At 42.6% G+C, this 21,196-nt stretch overlaps 1 protein-coding gene across 9 annotated transcripts in view; it reads right to left on the bottom strand.

Annotated features, from left to right (window-relative positions):
• Positions 1-21,196, bottom strand: part of LOC126467819 (protein hu-li tai shao) — a 426,171-nt gene that overhangs the window by 190,285 nt on the left and 214,690 nt on the right. For 2 of the 9 annotated variants that reach the window (XM_050096499.1, XM_050096497.1), the window contains exon 3: positions 10,881-10,933. The exons of the other annotated variants lie outside the window; for them this stretch is intronic. The gene's annotated coding sequence lies outside the window, so the exon portion shown is untranslated. The remainder of the gene's footprint in view (positions 1-10,880; positions 10,934-21,196) is intronic. 9 annotated transcript variants of the gene reach the window in all.

The raw sequence follows: 21,196 nt of genomic DNA, 5'->3' as shown, positions 1-21,196 counted from the left end.
TGTACGAATTTCATAAGTTTATTGCCATGTGTAGCTTCTTTATTCCTGGTACGGTAATTACGAATGTTATACTACATGAGGCTTACACGAGGAAACAATATTTCGAGGACAGTTTGATGCTGTGCACAACAAATAAATTCATTTTCGGAAACCTGACATTTTGTCGTGAAGATTGTGATTGACTTTTTATCACATAAAATTGATTACATCGGTAACTGATGACCCCACCACCGGCAATCAGCAGAACGACTGAGAGCATCTCAGAGTTTCACAAAGAACTGTTTGATGGCATCTGCTACTGCTTTCAATCGGCCAGATGATGGCCAATAGTTGGTTACCGGTTAACGACGTAAAACATTATCTATGATTGTCTCAAAGAGATATTTCGTGTACAGCTAAAGAATGGTTGTTAGTTTATTTCTCCTGGTCATTGTTTACAAAATAAAGAAACGAATTAACAACTTTACGAGATCTGGATAAGTTACTATACTCAAACTGATCAGATGACACACTAAATTCCCGATTTGTAAGAGGGTCACTCCAAAAGAAATGCACACTATTTTTGTTAAAATACAGTTTTCATTCTGCATGTGTGAAAGTTTTACAGTGTGTAGATACATCCTTCCCGCTTGTTTTCAAACTTAGTACAACCTGTTCCCGTGAGTGGCGCCGTCACAGCATATCTTCAAGATGGCTGCTACACTTGACGCTCGTTAAAAACAACGTGCCGTCATAGAATTCCTGTGCTGTGAAAACGAGACAGTGGGAAACATCGACAAGAGGTTGAAAAAGGTGTAGAGAGATGCTGCTGTTGATCGCAGTACAGTTACTCGGTGGGCAAGCAGGTTACGTGATGAAAGCGGGCACGGCAATATTGAGGATTGTCCTCGCAGCGGCAGGCCTCGTACTGCACACACTCCAGACTATGTGCAGAGAGTTAACGAATTGGTGACTGCTGACAGGCGCATCAAAGTGAACGAGTTGTCACGCTACGTTGGGATATGGGAAGGAAGTGTTTGCAGAATACTGAAAGTGTTGGCGTTAAAAAAGGTTTGTGCCAGGTGGGTTCCCAGGATGCTGACAGTGGCTCACAAAGAAACAAGAAAAACGGTTGCAGCGAACTTTTGGAACAGTACGAGGATGGTGGAGATGAATTTCTTGGAAGACTTGTGACAGGTGATGAAACATGGCCCCATCATTTTTCACCAGAGACGAAGAGGCAATCAATGGAGTGGCATCATGCAAATTCACCCAAGGAAAAAAAAAAAAGATTCAAAACCACACCTTCTGCTGTAAAAGTTATGGCTACGATGTTTTTCGATTACGAAAGACTCTTGCTTGTGGACATCATGCCAAGTGGAACCACCATAAATTCTGATGCATATGTGACGACACTGAAGAAACTTCAAGCTCGAGTCGTGTTCGACCACAACGGCAGAAGCAGGATGTTTTGCTGTTGCACGACAATGCATGGCCACATGTCAGTCAAAAAACCATGGAAGCGATCACAAAACTCGTATGGACAACACTGAAATACCCGCCTTACAGTACTGACCTGGCTCCATGTAACTATATCATCTCTTTGGGAAACTGAAAGACTCTTCGTGGAACAAGGTTTCAATATGGCGACTCCCTTGTGCACGCTGCCAAACAGTGGCTCCAACAGGTTGGCCCAGAATTTTTGCGGGTATACAGGCGCTGGTTCCAAGCTTGCGTACGGCAGTTGAGAGGGATGGAAATTATGTGGAGAAATTAAAATATTGTTCCTAAAGGATGTATCTACACACCGTAAAACTTTCAATGGTGTAGAATAAAAGATGAATTTAAAAAAAAATAGGGTGCATTTTTTTTTAAATGACCGTCGTATATACAAGATGTGCAACGGTATGCTGTGTACGACTGTAGCGAGGAATCCAAATAGACGGACGAGTCACCTAAAACTATATCGCATCCCTTCAGTGTGAGAGATTGCGAAAATGTTGCAGGGAGACAATTGAAAACAAGGTTAAATAAAAGCGGAGCAGTGACTGCAGATCTGATAACTCCAAACTGTACGCCACCTCACCTCACTTTATCTGCCGTATTCTGGCGATGAAACTTTTCTCTTGCAGGATTCAAATGTTGACTCCCGGGACGATCCATTTGCGGTGTGGCAACGTTGGTTTAGGGGGGGGGGGGGGCGGTGTAATAAGATTTCTTACAGTTTACAGAATTTTATGTGTGTCTCAAAATCTCACCGTCTCACTTGTGATTAATGCTGCGACGACTACCACCGAAGCGTTACCCATTCGTCGAGCTCAGCGGAAAATTGTGTAGACAACGGCTGACCTAATTTAACTACTACTTTCACAACGCCACGCAGTACGAGAAAAACTTTGGAGGCCCAATGACCTAGCACCTGCCACAGGAAAGGACGAAATGACCGCCTTCCCGGAAACGACATGCAACTTCCACGAACAGCGCGTAATCACTGAATCGTCGCACAGCACTCTTGCGTCAAATCTACTGGTACTCAGGAGGGCTGTTTACCTTAATAATTTACTACACTTTAATAGAAAGTTCCAGCAATGTATTTTTTCTACTTCCCCGCAAAGGTAGTGTCGTATTTGGGAGGTTTATTCTGTACTGTATGAGAACCTACCAAAGTAGCACAAAGATACACATACGTGTAATGTATCTATCAGTTAAGAGCAACACAAAGTTTGATACAACGCTTCCATTGAACTGTTACTGAGGGCATGAAAGGATAACCAGAAAAGGGTGAGGATGGGGAAGTGAAGGAGTGGAGTTTTCCACGGGGATAAGAAAGTGTAATTTGTTGGTCATTTCATCCCCGACAGTAGACCTAATAATCTCTCCTCCAACTCTTGTGTACTACCTATTATTAAGCATCATTCGTAAAAGAATGGTATGAATGTCTGGAGGGGGGGGGGGGGAGGAGGTGCGGGGACATTCTGCAGCATATCCGTTCCATACGGCACTCTCCAGTTCTCCAGCAGTTCTCTCCCCTGGCAATGGCAACGCTGCCGTGTGCTCTTCATACATGGGTACATTTTCCTTGAACACTCGATAAACTTGGAAAATTCTCGCCATCACTTGTTTCTGGATGAGGTATCGAATATATTGCTTCCCCCTACTTATACCTCCCGAGGAGATCACGAATGTAAAATTAGAGAGATTAGAGCGCGCACGGAGGCTTTCAGACAGTCGTTCTTCCCGCGAACCATACGCGACTGGAACAGGAAAGGGAGGTAATGACAGTGGCACGTAAAATGCCCTCCGCCACACACCTTTGGGTGGCTTGCGGAGTATAAATGTAGATGTAGAACGTAACACTAGACGTCATTGCTCTATATCGCTCGTAGCGCAAGCTGCGATGGACAATTAGCCTCTATGACAAGAAGACCCTAAATGTTCCAAACGCACAATGGTGTGCACCCAAGTCAGATGCGGCAAATGAAGCTGTTGTCTGATGCGTCACGTGGTATAATGCCTTTTACAGAGTAGTCCCGAATATCCAGCTGAAAACCCGACTCCCCATTAAACCTTATCAGGATAGGTAAAAATCCCGATCATACACAAATGGAGAATATTCACTATAATACTTTCCATCGTGGGTTTGAAAGTGAGTGTCATTCATGTAGAAGTTACTGAAGTTTAAAATTCTTTATTTAGTTTTAGTAAGAGAGCTCAGTTGGCAAACCTGAGTCGACAACCATTCTTTTCGTGTAGAGAGTCACAAGTCGACAATAACAGTACTTAATCGTTCTCTGCAAGAACAACTAAGTGGTGTTGAGTAGTTTCCCTCCTCTTTGACATCCTCGATCCTCAGTATATGACGATCGTGTCAAATCATTCAAAATAGAATGGGCCGATTACTTAAAACAGTGTGCCTTAGACTATCTTGACAAAGGATTCGACTTTGAAGAGAGCATGTATAAAGCTTCCAAACCATCTTCATTAACAGGCAAACAGTGTTTAATTCCAGGAACGGCTTCTCGATGTGCACTTCGTGTAGGCGTCGATTTGATGTTCGAAGAATGTGTGCGATCAAACACCTCCCACAAAGAAGAGAACTTTTTTAACCTGAAGTCTGATAAGTGGATAAAAGTTTTTCGTCGTTATGAAAACTATGAAAACCTGTTCAAAGTTGTGTCTTCTGTTTGTTATACCTCATTCCAGTGCTGCTCTAGAAAGAATTTTCACCCTAATGTGGAACACTTGGCTTGTTGACAGAAATCTTTTGTCAATGGCTACATAGAAGCTGAAGTGAATTACGTTACACATTTATGTGCTTGCAGTTTCATCGGTTTTTTTTCGACGGGGAAGAAGGGAAGGTCCTACTAAGAAGGGGCGAAAGCATCAACAAGGTACAATGTAGTGTTTTATTGTATCGTATTTTGAATTTTAGCTCTTTGTGTGTTCTGTCTAGGTTTCGTGGCGCTGTGTGTGTTCTGTCTAGGTTTCGTAAAAAATCTCTATTTTGTTCGACTCTTGTTGGGCTCTCACTACCGTCCATCGTCCCGACACACTTTCTTATGTGCAGCATCATCAACTATAATAACCAGGAACCGGATTTTAATGACTAATCATATTTTCTCCTGAACTTTATGGTGAATTTTACAACAGTTTATGCACGTATCCAGGTGCTTATAAACTTATGCTCGCTTTTTTTTAAGTATAGGTCATATTTCGGCCACCTTTGGTCAAAATGCATATATTTACCGTATATTTAAGAACAGAAGAATACAAACATGATAATGTTGCTCACATGATAATGTTTAGGTAATATTGTCACAAATAAATACAATTACTACGAAGCTTTATTTATCAGGACTATAGTAGACAATCAGATAACACACTAGTCGATTCGCTGACGTAAGACATCGTTGCGAGGAGTCGACAAAACACTCACGAGGCCAGAAAAAGGCGATGCCTACGTAATAAACATCGCACATGTGGTCACGCTAGTCTCTCAGGCAATTAGCGATCGACTGCTGCGATCTGCGCAACAGGTAACGGATTGTTGCAATCCGTGGGTCCTATTTGGAGACCTCTAATAGTTGATAGCAAGTAACATTTAAATACTACCAAATATATAGTTCTTCGTACAATTCTGAATCGTTATCTTTAATGTGACGCCAAATCCTTATTCCCCAGTGTTCATCAATCACGCTCAGCAAATCGTTTTCGTGACACAAAGCAGAAGTATTAAAATATGCGCCAGTACCTTGTCAGGCAGTCTTGCTTTGCCGCTAATGTATTTACCCGCACTGAACTGCAGCAGCTGCGTCGCATTACACGCCGCTGAGGACAGTAAAACTGTTCGGAGCTGGGTTGCGCCGCGATAAGAGCCCGCGTAATGATAAAAACGTGGAGGATGGCTTAAAAGGTCGTATAAGTCATCCTGACGCTATTGGGTGGGCAGCACGAAGACAAGGGCGATGCCTACTGACTACAGCCACTGAACTCATGTCCTGTCAGTCAATTAACTATTGCAGAAACTAAATCATCATGATAAAACTACAGTCCATGCGATTTGCGAAATGATCTGTGATGATGATTACTGTGTACACGGCGGTAACCAAATCACAGTTCGCCTGATTATGATGTAACGCAATGTATTACATATGCTTGAGCCAGTTATACTCTTCCCCGTTTGGAGCTGCTATTTTCGAGGTCTGTTCTCAGCGAATTTGGACTTTCAGCCGCTGGATGGCCTTCCAGTGGCCTTGCGGGCTTAACCGAAGCCGGGAACTCAGCAGAGTTCGCAATCTGTGTTTGAATGATGAAATTCCCAACCTGCGTCCTTTCCGTATTTTAACAATCTGTTTTCAGCATGTGCGGATCGAGAACGAAATACCAAACCAGAACTGCTAAACCAGTGTTATAAGCTGCTTAAAGATCTTATCTAAAATAGTAAGTGTAATAGACTGACCGATATTACGTAACTATTACGTGTGACTGCACCACGTTGGATAGCACAAACCTTCACGATTTAATTTTCTAAGTTTCCAAGAAGCTCTCATTTTTACACTGTGAATTATCTTTATTTCTTCTGTCCAACTTGTTCACAGTCTAACATTCACAGTTGCGACACTCACGGTTAAGAAAATTGTTACCGTCTGTAATAGTTGACACGACACTAGTGACCCTGGTTGCGAGGTCAACAGCAGGATTTTTTCATTAATTATTTTTCTATTTAATTAACAAAATCGTTATTTCATTTTTGTGTTCCAGGCATTAGTAAGTGATTAAAAGACGTGAATGATCCACAAATATAAAAACAGCCGAATTTCACTAATTCAGTGACATCAGCTATAACTTATTCATGAAGAAATACTTTCGAGTTTGTGTATAGTGGCAGCTTACTCCGCTGAGAGCAAGATAATATAAATACATGCATGAGCAGCATATGTATCTGTTGTCTGTTCTCGTTATGATAGGCACTTTCCTTGACACGTAATGTAATTTTACGGAGTCTAATAACTTACTCATTCTTACACTTCAGTCGACTTTCTAATACACGAATGTTTTGTAAATGTAATTTATTTTGCTTCAAAAGCGCATATGTTTAAAATTCTTGCCGCTTGTAGTTCAGTTGTAGCAATATTGAAAAATTGTTTTTTTCTGTGTCCAGAAACATTTTTATTGCTTTTGAAGTTTTATTATCACGTCTGTGTGGTTTTCCCTTCAGCTTAAGTTGTATCTGCTTCTGTAGTGCATTCACTGATTTGATTGGGAATCTTGTGGAGAAAACTTTGCCCTGTAACGTACATTTTCATTTCTCCCAGGGTGCTAAGGTGGCGTAATTATCTATTTATAGCCGATACTGATGGCAATACAAACGCTCCCTATCGTAAAACGTATGTTACTAATAAATCAAAACGATACCATTCCCAATCATCCTATAGTAGCTTTCTGTCCTCTTGGAGCGCTTCTGTCGGAGTGTAACAGAAATTATTAGGAATGTGACTGTTTGGGAGACACTGTGGTTTTGTTCCAGTTTTCTTCGCTGTTTCTACCTCCGAATACAACTCCCACCTCCCAGTTTTTTGTCTTTACATCATTCTGTCTGAAACTAAAGAGCAATATACCTAGGATCGTGCTAGATCTTTTTCGACTTGTCGAATCCAGTCGTTCCGTGTACGCTACAATTTTGTCAAGTTAATCCTGTTGCTAGGAGCCTGTGGATGGGTCCACAAAGTTTTAATATCATTTTTATTTGTCGGGCGCCGGTTGTGATCACTATGGATTAGCACAGAAGAGGCGTATAAACAACCAGTAACCCACTGCACTGTGTCTACAGAAATCGGCTGCATGTTTTTCAGTTCACCCAGTTGTCTAGAAAAATCTATTTTTCACTTTTTAACAACCGAGCTCATGAATGGAGAATTCAACTGGAAATAATACTTGTCCAACTTGGCTTCCGATTTCGTAGTCTTTAGAAGATATGGGTATTCCGTTCCGTGGGACCATTTACTGCGTATGATAACATCTGTGTCGTTGAAATTTAAATATGAGGGAAGGAGCGGGCGAATAAACGGACTGCGGAATACCTAAGTACACGTTAGTCACTGGTATTTACGTTCCAAGCGAATGATGAAGGAAGGAAGCAAATAATAAGAGAGGTTTAGCGTCCACTGTCGACGATAACATCATCGGAGTCAGCAAGATCTCCAATTGGAAGATTACGGAGCTGGAAATCGCCCATTCCTTTTCTAGGGAATCATCCCGGCATTCACTTTACGCGATTTGGCGGAATCACGGGAAAACTAAATCAGGATGGGCGGTTGCAGATTTGAACCACCGCTCTCCCGGAAACAATAGGCCAATGTGTTACAGGAATGAAAAAAAGCATTTAGTGAACTTGAAACGTAGCATGGCACATAAATGTGTGTGTGTGTGTGTCTCTCTCAATACAGTGCGCTCAAGTCCCTCAATAGATGTCATTCATTACTGACAGAATTTAACAATTTAAAATGTTGTCATAAATTAGTCATTAAGAGATATTATCCTATGATAGAGGCTTAACGCAATAAGTCAACTATGAAAATTAAGTATTTAGGCAGTAATTACGACACGCAAAATATACAGATTATATTCATCCAGTAAGTGAAAACGAGAGCGACTTCGAAAAGGCCTTATATATAATTTCAAAACTTTTCTAAACCACTACCCACAGCCGCCCTCCTCCCACAAATTAATGATATGCAGTTTATCGCTTACTAAATGTTCGCTGTTCACGTGATAAATCTTCAGTATCAAGCATTACGTATTAACTTAATAAAATGGTTCAAATGGCTCTGAGCACTATGCGACTTAACTTCTGAGGTCATCAGTCGCCTAGAACTTAGAACTAGTTGAACCTAAGGACATCACACACATCCATGCCCGAGGCAGGATTCGAACCTGCGACCTTAGCGGACGCTCGGCTCCAGACTGTAGCGCCTACAACCGCACGGCCACTCCGGCCGGCATTAACTTAATATTTATTGACTACTAATTCTATTCGTCACTCATTTTGCAGACAGTATCCACATGTGCCTCTGAATATAGGATGGTTGCCCAGAAATTAATGCAGTGCATTTTTTTTCCTCAGCCGAAAACAATGGTACGAATGCGAAACGTTACGTGTGTATTATTTGAAGTCTCCTGAGCGAGCGCCTCAAGTTTCCGTCACTTCCGACAGACAGCGTAGCTGCAGGACAGTTTCAAGTTGGCGTTTGTAGATGATGTACGTTACAAGCAACGTGCCGTCATTTAATCTCTCATTGCAGAGGGAAAAACTGTGGGGAATATTCACAAACCCTCGCGGAAAGTCTATGGAGCATCTGCTGTCTACAGAAGTACAGTTAGTCGCAACACACGAAGGGTGAGGTCATCAGAAGGCGGTTCGGTGGAGCTCCACGATTTGCAGAGGTCGGGGAGACCAACCACGGCTGTCACATCTGACCTAGCCCTCAAGGACTTCCACTTGTTTGGGTCGGTAAAGGATGCCATTCGCGGAAGACATTCACACACTGAAGCACTGGCTCTGCCACCAGGTTCAAATGGCTCTGAGCACTACGGGACTTAACTTCTGAGGTCATCAGTCCCCTAGAACTTAGAACTAGTTGAACCTAACTAACCTAAAGACATCACACACATCCATGCCCGAGGCAGGATTCGAACCTGCGACCGTAGCGGTCGCGCGGTTCCAGACTGTAGCGCCTAGAACCGCTCGGCCACTCGGCCGGCCTTCTCCCACCAGGACAAGGATTGATACCGACAGAGCATGCACACCCTTGATACGCGCTGGAGGAAGGTCACAGAACGGGATGGAGATTATGTGGAAAAGTAGGGTGTGTAGATAATACACCATTTCTTCGTCTGTAATTCTCATTATGTTCAATAAGGAATTGCTGAAGAAAAAAATGCGGTGCATTACTTTCTGGACAACCCTCGTACATGACAGAAGAGTAGACGTGGGAGGGGAGGGAAGGGGTATGGTTACTTTTGCAATCATTGTTGGACAGCAAAAAGGATTTTCAAGCCGGTGTCTCATTAAACCGGTGGATGAAGCCCCAATTACTCCCGCGATCAACGCTCCGCGCTGAGCAGCACTGCAGCGATCGTACGCGCCACACACCGAACGCTGAAGCACGTGCGTTAATTGCCGTGTTCCGGTTAAGCAACATCCTGCGTCAGTGCACGCGCTTCGGAGGCTGGTTGCTGCGGCACTGGCAGAACGCACGCCTTGTCAGGCGTATTTGCGCCACACAAAACTAATCGACGACCATATCACAGAGCAACTCACTTTAAGGACTAAAATGTCAGTACTGACACGCTACCGCCGTAAAGAGGCCATGCACACCAAAGTGTGACAATGCAGGGTTGTTATGGATTATATAGTATATTGAATATTTGCTCAGTTCTTCAGTCGCGTGTGTTTTTTCGTAACAATTTGCTTGATGAAGTTGTAAGGTGGCTATAATTTCGCAAGTTACAAGATCTCATCCACATACTTTGCCGTGATCTACAAACACAATTCGGTATCATGGGACAGGTTGTACATCGTACGTATGAATATATAAAGGAGACTGACATTGCCACGTACGTCTTGTAAATAATTGGTAACGCTTATTGCATGAAAGGTGACGGATTGGCTTTATTATAAAAATGGTGTAATGAATGATTGTCTATACTAGCAGAGGTCGGAACGCCAGTGGAGATGAAACGGCAGGCAGAACTCACGCTCTGGGTGGAAGGCCCGCACTGATGTTGGGTGCTGCTTAAATACAGGAAGTAGCTGACAGACGTCGTGGCACCTGAGCTTTGGAGCACAATAGGGTGACGGCCGGCCGCTATTGTAGGGGCCGGAAGGATAACAAGATAATACTTCCGAACGCTGAAAATCTTGGACGCAGGTGAGAGGAATGAAGAAGCGGCACCTCGGAAACAACGCAGGCTGGGTTATTTCCAAGGACTTTGACTCAGAAGCGTACCATTGTACGAGTATAGGTTTTTCCTCGCAAACTTTCCACGCTGGACGACAAAAGACTAAAAGATGGTTGGTCGGCGTTCGGAAGTATCTGTAGAGAGGGAGAATATTCCGTGGTTTCGGGAATATGATTCGTTTTCGGAATTACGATGGTGGGGAGCCAGCGCTGGAGAGACGAGGTTTTCCATTGTGAGCGCCCCTGTGTGACGGCCGCTCGATATCAGCTTTTGTTGGTACCGACGGACTTGTCTTTGCTCTCAGTAGAGATTATAGTTAGAACAGTTAGGAACTGTACTGTTGCGAACCTATACGGTTCTGGACTTCACCTCCGGGTTGGAAGTCGTCGTTGAGTATGCAGCGTTCAGTAATTGAGAGCACTTTCTCTGTCTATACTTACGTTGAGACGTTATTTGAACTCCGTCCTTGTGGTTGGGAGTCCGCGTTTCTCTTCTGTAGAACACAGAGAGGAGAAGACAGTATTAGAGTATATTAGAGGACCGCCTTCTGCCATCCTAGTGTTTGAAAGAGTATTTGTGGCTGGAGTTCTTCCATCGTCGCAGACGAGTACGAGAACCATCACTTCGACGCACCGGACGCAGTACATACGATGATACAGCAAATTGCTTCGGCTTATTAGGGCTATAAAAGCTAAACAGCTGTAGTCACTTTAATTTATTTCGACTGAGGTTCCACACATTGAAAATAGTGTCTTCTAGTGTTTGGTACGTAGATGATGTCACTCATTCCGTGTTATTGATATTAGACCGTGCAGTCATAATAAGGGGTAGAAATGGACACTTGATCAGTAATTTTATTTAGGAAATGTAAACTTTGTAATTTAAAGGTTTTTTATCTACAATAAACATATAAGCAGGAACAACGTTTATCATTTAGTAGGTTTAGTTGCCTTCATCATGCACTTATGTTTAGATTGTAATTTATAGAATTAAGAGACCCTAAGATCTGCTTCATGGGGTAGTCAGACTGGGCCAAAACTTCATTTTAGCGTTTATTATTTTGCGTTGTGCACATTCATTTTACACCCGCCTGGAGTAGCATCTTGGAAAGTAATTGACAATAGTTTACGATACTCCAGTTCCATGTTTTAGTAAAGGAAACTCCGCTCACGGATTAGGCCTCAGGCCTTTTCTGATTGGCCGAATGCTACATACAAGGCTGTGTGAGGCGCCTTCTACGAGCGTTAAATATGTAGTCAACATGTCGCCAATGGCTCTGGCCGTTATTTCCAGTAAATGATTCCTAATGATGCTGCTACTTTTTTATTCAAGCAGCTCCTCATTTCTTTTGCCTCACAACGGCTGAGTGAACTCCGTACCAGGCCCCTCTAACTTAGAAAAAAAAATCTGAATATGCACCGGGAACTGAACCCAGGTCTTTCCGCGCCGATGGCAGAGACGCTAACCATTCGCTTACGGAGACAGGTTTCAATATTTCTCAAAACTATAATTATCCGCAATTTGGCACTTTCTTGCGAATAGTGTCATACATTTATATGGCAGTAAGTCTTAAATGACACCATTCTACCGTAGACTTTCCAACTTTTTTACGTGGGGCAGTTTAGTAAAACCAAGGACAGGGATTCGTCGGATACTTCAGTGACTTTAATGGCCAAATGAGAATGTGGAAAGCGCCAAATCACACCATCTTTCCGATTATGCGATATATACGTACGAATGACACGAAGCATTGTTCACAATACACCGTACTCAGCACGAATGACTAGTGACGGACTTCCCACAGAGCAGCCTCTTTCTCAAACTGGGAAATGTCAGGGAGAAACGCCCGAGAAATATATGTGTGGAGAGTAAACCTCCAGGCGACATTTTTCTTCTGACAGCATGAAAAACGAGACGCGCGTTGCGCAACGAATCAGTTATAACAGACCCATTGTCTGCTATGTTATCTTGCACTTTACAATCCTCTCTCGCTAGAGAAGATAAGGGGCAGCTGACGTATGAGAACGACGTAGAAGTAAATAATACTAGCTCTTGGAGAGACTGAAGATGTGATAGAAGCAAGCATCTAGTACGACAGCGAAGATGGCAAGCAAAGTACGGGAGGTAGGGGAGAGAAGAAGTGACTGACGAAGAACCCAGACTCTCACATTAAAATCGTGTCACTACTTCACGTCAGAAATTAAAAAAAAAAAAAAAAAAAAAATAAGCCGCAACAAAGAAGAATGTCGCCGCAACTTGGTAAGCTGGTTAGCCAAAATATTATGACCACCGACGTAACACTTTTAAGACTAGCCACTTAGACGAATGTCGGGCCTAGAAAAGCGGCCATTTATATCATTTAAAGCGTTACAGGCACATATGTAATTGACATAGCTTCAAGAGTAATACACACTACGAGAAAGGCCAACCCTCCAGATTAATTTTTCATATTTACTTTAGTTCTTTGATAGATTACAAATTTTAAAACAATGATGGTAGAAATTATAATTATCCTTAAAAAAAAAGTGTGAGGTAAGTTACTGTGCAATTTCTTCCTCTTAAGACTCTAAACTTGTCGCTCTTACAGAAAAAGTGACGCATTTACAGCAGAAATACAGCAGATTGCGAAACCTAACGAACACATGCACAATATTACGTCAACGCGATCCACTGCCTCAACTATTCGCCACAGCAGCTGTGATGTTCGCAAACATTTCTTCCGAAATAATTCTAAAAATTCATAACAGAAAGCAGCACCTGTCCATACATTGTCCTCATACGAAATGAGTCAATTTTTCGAGTGACAGGTTGCGAAAGCGTCAAGAAAATCGCGGTCCAAGCTACAATCGGTTGCGGGCTTTGAACACAGCTTTGTGGCCCCAGCTATGCTCCGGCTTGATCGCCGAAGTGTTAATAGCGTGCTGTTCTACCTTCGCTATTCTAGTCACGCAATTCCCGTAAACTAGAGGACTGTAGTTTGCGAGCGCGGATCTGGCCCAGTAGCTTCCCACACGAGTTCAGCTCAAGCTAATTTGATGGCCAAAAAAGGAACATAAGTTCACTATAATACTCCTGACGCGGCTGTAAGCGCGATTCTGGATTTCTGATACAAAACAGTTACTCTGCTGGAAGGTGCCATCACATTCAGGGACATCAAGCACGAAAGGGTACAGGTGGACTGTAATGATGTTCACGTAGTCCACAGTTAGGGTGCCTTCTATTATTATCATATGTCCCACGGATGTCCTCTACAGCATAATAACGCCCCCATCGGCCTCCATCCGTGGCGTGGTGCATGTTTGGAACCGGAAACGGCCATCGTCGTAGTGCAACAAGAAATGTTATCAGGCCATGAGACAAGTTTCCATTGATTACGGTCTAACCATGATGAGTCTGTGCCTACGATGGCACTGAGTTAATATGAAATCCCGTAGGTGTCGTCTGCTGCGGAGCTCCATGTTCAACTATGTGCGCTGAATGATGCACCCGAAACGCTTGTGCCTGCACCAGCAACGTGCTTTCTCATCACATCTGTCAGAGATCGTCGCCTGTCCTACTTTACAACGCGTACAAGCCTCCAACATCCACATTCTGTAGTGAAGCGACGACGTCCAACACCTTGTTGCTTACTCGTGGTTTGTTTCCACCGTCCTCCTACCACTTTCCATAGATACTCACAACTGTAACAGGCAAACAACCCACCAGCTTCACCCTCAGAGATGCTTGTTCCCAGGCGCCGGGCGAGAGCAATCTACCCTCTGTCGAAGTCACTAATGTCAGCATGTCCTCCCCCCACCCCCACCCATTTGCGTCTCGCATCGTCTCTAGAATTATTCTCCATTCATCTCTGCTCCGCTTACGTATTTTCCTTGCCGTGAACGTTCCCTGCAACGCCGCCGTGTAGCACCCAGTATAGCGGTGGGCAGTGGTCCTAATGTTTTGGCTAACAAGCATATTTCACTGGCAAATAGCAAGGCTGAGATGAAAGTTAAAATAAAACATAAAACCACAACTACGAACTGAATTAAATTCATTGGAATGTAATTAGAGAAAAACTATATGCAGTCTATGCAATGTAAGGACAAGCCTATGAAATACGTAAAGAAAACCTGAGCCTATAATGCAGTGAACGTGTCATGACAAAATGATTACCTGTTTTAGATCGGAACTCACTATAAGCAGATCGTTGTTGATGGGCTGGGCACGATTTAACACCGGTGTAAAGCGAAAGAGTAAAATCAGTCAACGAAGAAACCTATCTCATTGTAGCTTAGCTAAGCTTGCAAACGTACGTACACACGAAGCGTTGCCACTAACAGCATATTCTTGTATCTTTATGGTTACTCCATTTGTCGAATTGGAAACAGGTCCACGCACCACGTCAGCGCTACTTCTAATTTACTGTATTGAATATTAAAACTATAAACGTAACACCTCACTCCCATTGTCAGAAATTTACGCTGTAAAGCACTTATCATTCGGTACATAATTCAGGCAACAGCGTGCAGTTACAATGACGATGTATACTACGAAACTGTCATTTCGCAGCTACTTTAAGGATATTTGCACAGACGTTCCGTACGAAAATACACAACCTTCATTCTCTAATACATCAATCGTTCTCTTCACACATGCATGAATTTACGGGGAACCGTTCTTAACAAATGCAAAGAATGTCATCATGATTCTGTGTTGGAATGTAACACGTGTCAGTTGTATCACCTTCCCATCCCGTCTATTCACAGTAACGAGTAAGATGTAGCACACAGATACAAGTAACCACACAGTACACAAGATAAGTGACGTCATCGTATTGTGCCAGATAAGCTGATGCTAGCAATCAACATCTTGGTCAATGGATGCACGTCATATATGGTCACGACAGGAGATTAAGGACCACGATCGTGAATGCTCCGACAGAGAACCCTATTTCTCGTGACCAAATTACAAAAAACAGTAAAGGAACTTTTCCATAAATTAGTTTTTCTAATAGTTTAGTACGAATACGAAACTTCTTGCTAAATGTTAGTTAAAGTTACACTGCTCATATCTCAGAAATTAATTCTCTCTCGGTCGGCGCGTGATTTCTCTCGGTATGAGGGAGAACTTTCCATAAGAGGTCACTGTTTATAGCTATACAAGAAACACATGAAATGCATTCGGAATTGCGAATACGGGCAACCGTCAGCTTTATCAGGGAATGACGGCAGTGAAAATTTGTGCCTGACCAGGGCTCGAACCCGGACTTCCAGCTTTAGCGGTCGCCTCAACCGCTTTGGCTATCCGTGCACGAATCACGGCCAAACGCAAACTTCCACATGTCATCGTTTCTTAGTCACAACCTGTACTCGTTCACACTGTGTAATTCCCGTACAAGGGGAGGGTATTTTCACTGAAAGTCGCTGCGTGGTATCGGTGGATGACTACGATTATTGCAGTGCCTGTTCCGTTGTACGGGAATTACTAATTTGCACGAGTGCAGGTTGAGACGCATGAAACCCTCGTAACTCTACCTGTCTGTAAAAACGTCGTAATTCCTGTAACTAAATTATCAAAGAAATCTGAAGGTGCATGTATATCTATAATCTGTCAATAACTAGTCTTCTATATAGTTACGGATGTCGCAACTTTATCTGTATTACTTTGTATCATTTTTAAGAATCCGTTTTTGCTTCTCTGTAAAATTTAACAAAGTGACGTTACGAGGTTTTCATTGCCTACCATCGATAGGGATGTTTTGCTCCGGCCGAGCCGTGCACGGTTAATCAAAGCGGGGAATACGGGATCGAGTCCCGGTCCGGCACAAATTTTCATTGTCATTCCATTATGCAGATGATGTTTGCCCGTATTCGAGACTGCAAATACATTTAATGTACAGGGTGTCCTAAAAGACTTTCCCTGTTTACATAAATTGATAACTCAGGCTAGAAGTAAGATACAAATATGAAACTTGTGTCGAATTGTTTACAACTATCAAAGTTTTTTTTCTGTTTTAGGTTCGCAGTACGTAAGTAGTGGATTAGGTGCAGTGCCCAAGAAGCCATGTTAACCAGTCAGGAGGAGGCGCAGTGTGTCCTGTGGTACCACGAGACACGATCACCAACCACAGTGCAGACTCACTTCCAGACAACATTTGGAAGCAATCCTCTTCATGTCAAGAGTATTAAAGCCTGGTATGAGAAGTTCAAGAACATAGGATCGGTTGCTGGCCTTCCGAGGTCTGGTCTAAACTCAGCAGACATGGTGGAAGCTGTAAGGCAGTCTTTTCTGCGAAATTGAAGAAATCGGTGCGCAAGGCCTCACGTGAATTACAGATGCCAAAAAGCTCTCTCCATGACATTTTACACAAACGTTTATTGTTTCGTGCATACAAAGTGCAAATCGTTCAGGCCTTGTTGTCCAATGACAGTACACGTCGATGACTTTGCGGTCCAAAACTATCACGTATTGAGGACAATGATGGTTATCTCAGACGAATTGCATTTTCCGACGAAGCGACCATTTTTATCAGTGCAGTAGTGAATCGCCATAATGTGCGTATTTGGGGTTCACAACCCCCTGGCGAGGTCATGGAGTGCACCAGAGGCAGTCCAAAGGTGAATGTTTGGTGCGCGCTATTGCACGATCGAATTATCGGGCCATTCTTCGCTGATGCTAACATCACATCTGCAGTGTATCTGGACATGTTGCAACTGTATGCTGTTCCTCAGCTGCTTCAGTATCACCCCGATGTCTTGTTTCAGCAAGACAGTGCACCGCCTCATTGGGGTTTGGACGTCCGTGTCTATTTCGATATGACCTTTCTTGGGCGATGGATTGGTCGTGATGGGCCAACGGTTTGGCCTCCACGCTCTCCTGACATAACCCCAGTAGACTTCTTTTTATGGGGTTATGTCAAGGACGAGGTCTACCGAACCCTTCGGCAACGGATAACCACAGTCGTTGAATCGATCCCTCCAGTGATGTTGGCTAATGTGTGGACGGAAACTGAATATCGCCTAGATGTGCTACGTGCTACCAAGGGTGCTCATGTGGAAGTTTACTGATGTGTGAAAAAAAAACTGATAGTTTGTAAACAATTAGACACCAGTTTCATATTTGTTTGAGTTATCAATTTATGTAATCAGGGAAAGACTTTTCAGACGCCCTGTATTTCAGAACGGCTGTAGTCGCAGCCGTGCCTGTTCCTTCCGACATGATTGTATGTCCGAGGGAACACTGCATCTTACGTCTTAACAACACAGGCACTGTAATGTATTTATAGGTATAGCTTGAAGATATTTTACAATGAAAAACGGAGTAATTCAAAGTTTACACCATTGCCTTTTGTCGCGTATATCGTCAATAAAAAAAATTCCCTCCGGACGGACGATAGTGTCCAACCCTGGCTTAGATAATAAAGAAAGCATGCATTTTAACTTATGACCGCTTAAGAACAGCCCAAAACCACACATGGTGATGGAATGGAGGCGGATCCGGTACATGCTGTTTCCTGTCGTCAACGTTCCAAAAGTGCTGATTAGAAACCAGGTTACATGGCTTCATGAGCAAGGGAACGGCACACTTCAGAAAGAATGTGTGGTGCAACGTGTTTCTGAACGTCCACGTCTCTGGTGGTGCGCTGTAGCCTAACTAACGCCTGCGCATCATCTGCCAACTAGTGTAGCAACAGGAGAGACATTAAGACATCGCCACTAATCTGAATCGAGCGGTCATTTTCCACACACACTACCTCCCCCTCTTCCCCCCCCCCTTCCTCCCGGCATATACAATTAAGTTTTATTATTAACTATCTCAAATGGGCTTTTTCTATGTTACGAGCATTAAATGTGTGTGTTATTGAATACATGCAAATCTCTGTGCGCTGATGTGAGGTTAGCTGATTTATTTGTACCACATAACAAGATGAGGGATGCATACTATATTCAGACATGATCTGGAGGGTCATCAACTATCTGAGGCCTTTCAATTTTTTTAAATCCCAAACGACCGACGGCAACCCGTTCAAATCGTGATATTCACGGAACTCCAGTCACACAGTGGAAAAGCAAGCCTACACTGAGTGCCCCATGCGCCTTGTCTTGGTGACCAGGTCGTGGTAAGGATCACCATTTTCAACCGAACGTTGGTTTACTATCTCTCTACAGTTGATAACTATTACATTCACGGACGCGACCGGTGAAAAACTGAAGCGTGGCTTAATGCTGAGGATATCTAAAGAACAACTCCATCAAGCCTTACTGACCCAGCAAATTTCTGCAGCACAAAGACTAGGATGGTCGCAAATGAATTTGGGTCCAATTCATTCAGAGTGCTTGTTTCCGATTCACTGATACATCTCTAAATTGCATATGAACACATACCTGCAGATGCAGCATACAAATAACAGCACAGCTGTGGTCTACAGCCAAAACAATATTGTATTTAGTACATAATAAATAATGTCCTTCAAAATGATGGAACAATATGTGACTGGAATTCCCTCTCAGTGTAGTAATGAGCTATGATGAGAACGAAATTAAACGCCTTCGATACAAGTTTCTTACGTACTACCATTTCACTTCAGAGATCAGAATGAAAGATACTTGCCTGTTGTTTTGCACTGCTGCAAAGTAAAACAGGGAAAATAATTACATTAACGTGAATTTCCTCGAGTAAAAAGAGACCAATTACTATTCAAGTACTGTCTGTTGTGAAGCTTTACCTACAGTTTGTTCGAACCTGTTCCAACAAGTGGAATATAGCTGTTCTGTTTGTTGACAGATGGCGTTTATCGACTTAAGGTGTCCAAGAACCATCTTATCTTATTTACAGCACCTATTTATAAAATCATTCCGAAGAACATGTTTTCACTAAGTGCAGGCAAAGTGAGTTTCTTTCATTTCAAATGCCTTTGGGCAATGGCCCGCATAACCAAAACCAAGAGGTAAAATTAAATTATTATTTATTTGTTAGACACGAACATAGCGATTTTTTAAAATTTATATTTGTGCACTTCAGATTCATAAATTTAGACACCGAAAATTGTACCACTTAAAGTAAAGCTTGTTAGACAGTATAAACTAACGAATTAAAGAACCAACCCGAAAGGAAGTACAAATTTACGAGTATCATTAACGATCCCTTTTACTAAAAAGGCGACCGTACAAACTTCTCATCGATTTGATTCACATTTGAAAGGGCGTGTAGGGCACGAATAGCACTTCAACATGTGTACACCGGAAGACGTAATTCTCAATCATTTTCGCGGAAAGAGAGTTTGAAATTTTCAGGCTTGCTTACATATTTTGTATAGCCACCGATATTCAAGGTTTCCGCATCCAAGCGAGCAAGCGCTTAGTTTCATAAACACCAGGTCAATGTTTTTTCATTGCCACGTAATTCTAATTCATTACTCCCGTGCAAATTATCAGTACCTAATCATTCATTTATTATTTTTCTAGCCTTTAGCCTGGAAGACAAAAAGTGAGACGTAACAACTGTTTTCTCTTAAGGAGTTTGGAAATAAAGAACTATAAACGAGAACTTTCAATCCAATCGGTGTAGTGATTTTATTCCTATTATTGTATCTACATTTGTGACAAGTGTAATGTGTTACTAGTGGAGCAATACACGAATCAGAGTGATACTGATCGTAGAAATATGGAAAATAATTTGACTGTGACATACAGTTTACGTAATGAACACGAATTTTTGGTGGTACCTTGTTTTTTTGAATGTGTTCACTGCAAAACACTTTGTTTACATTCGTAAACGGTTACTAGTCGTCAAACAATTTGGTGGTGTGCCACGCCTGTCTAAGCATATCACCGAATATTGGTGCAGATAGCTGTAAAAGAAATTAGTACCGGCAGCGAGATTAGTTCCCATGACCACGCGGTTCTTTTACTCGCTTGGCTGCGGCCTCCTTTAACGTTAGCAGTCCTACAAAGCATGTCAGTACGCCTAAAATTTTCAAATTTTTTTTCTCGAAAGCCGTTGAAAGTTTGCGTATTCTTCTTGACATAGAGTCCTAGTCATGCCCTAGACATCCTATTAATAGGAACCAAATCGGTGAGAGGATACGGTACCCTTGTAAGAGTACTGTGTCCTCAAATGCATTTTACTGTTCGGATAGTTCAAAGAAATTAACCACAATAGAAGTAACCAGCAATTCTGAGTTCTTCACATAGAATTTTCCTCCTTTGATTTTTACACTTTACACAATCCAGTAACAAATGCAAGTCATCTTCAAGTGTACGGTAATTGCAATTTAGACAGGGTATTATCTTTCACAGGTATTTCGTTGCAGAGCTTAACAAGGAAACGGCGTTGCCCCTCACCATGTAATAGAAAAAGCAATTTCAGAAGGTAACAGGTAAACATTTTTTCTTTTGAGATGATTATGAAGGAAAAAAAAAAAAGAAAACCACTCCGTCTTCAGGCCACGAGTGGCCTACCGAGACCATCCGACCGCCGTGTCATCCTCAGGGGAGGATGCGGATAGGTGGGGCGTGGGGTCAGCACACCGCTCTCCCGATCGTAATGATGGTATTCTTGACCGAAGCCGCTACTATTCGGTCGAGTAGCTCCTCAATTGGCATCACGAGGCTGAGTGCACCCGCTACAGCCTTCCTTTCTCGTCAATCAGTAGAGGAATATTTGCTATAAATGTCTAACAGATTGAATTCTATGCTATTTCTGTCAATAACAGTCACAGCATTTGTCAGTGCTATCTCTCATATCAAACCTAGCACATTTCAGTGGTTTAGACCAG

Source organism: Schistocerca serialis, chromosome 1 (genome assembly GCF_023864345.2).
Source record: "Schistocerca serialis cubense isolate TAMUIC-IGC-003099 chromosome 1, iqSchSeri2.2, whole genome shotgun sequence".
Classification (NCBI taxonomy): domain Eukaryota; kingdom Metazoa; phylum Arthropoda; class Insecta; order Orthoptera; family Acrididae; genus Schistocerca; species Schistocerca serialis.
The sequence above is the reverse complement of the archived record's forward strand: the minus strand, read 5'-3'. Positions and strand labels throughout refer to the sequence as shown.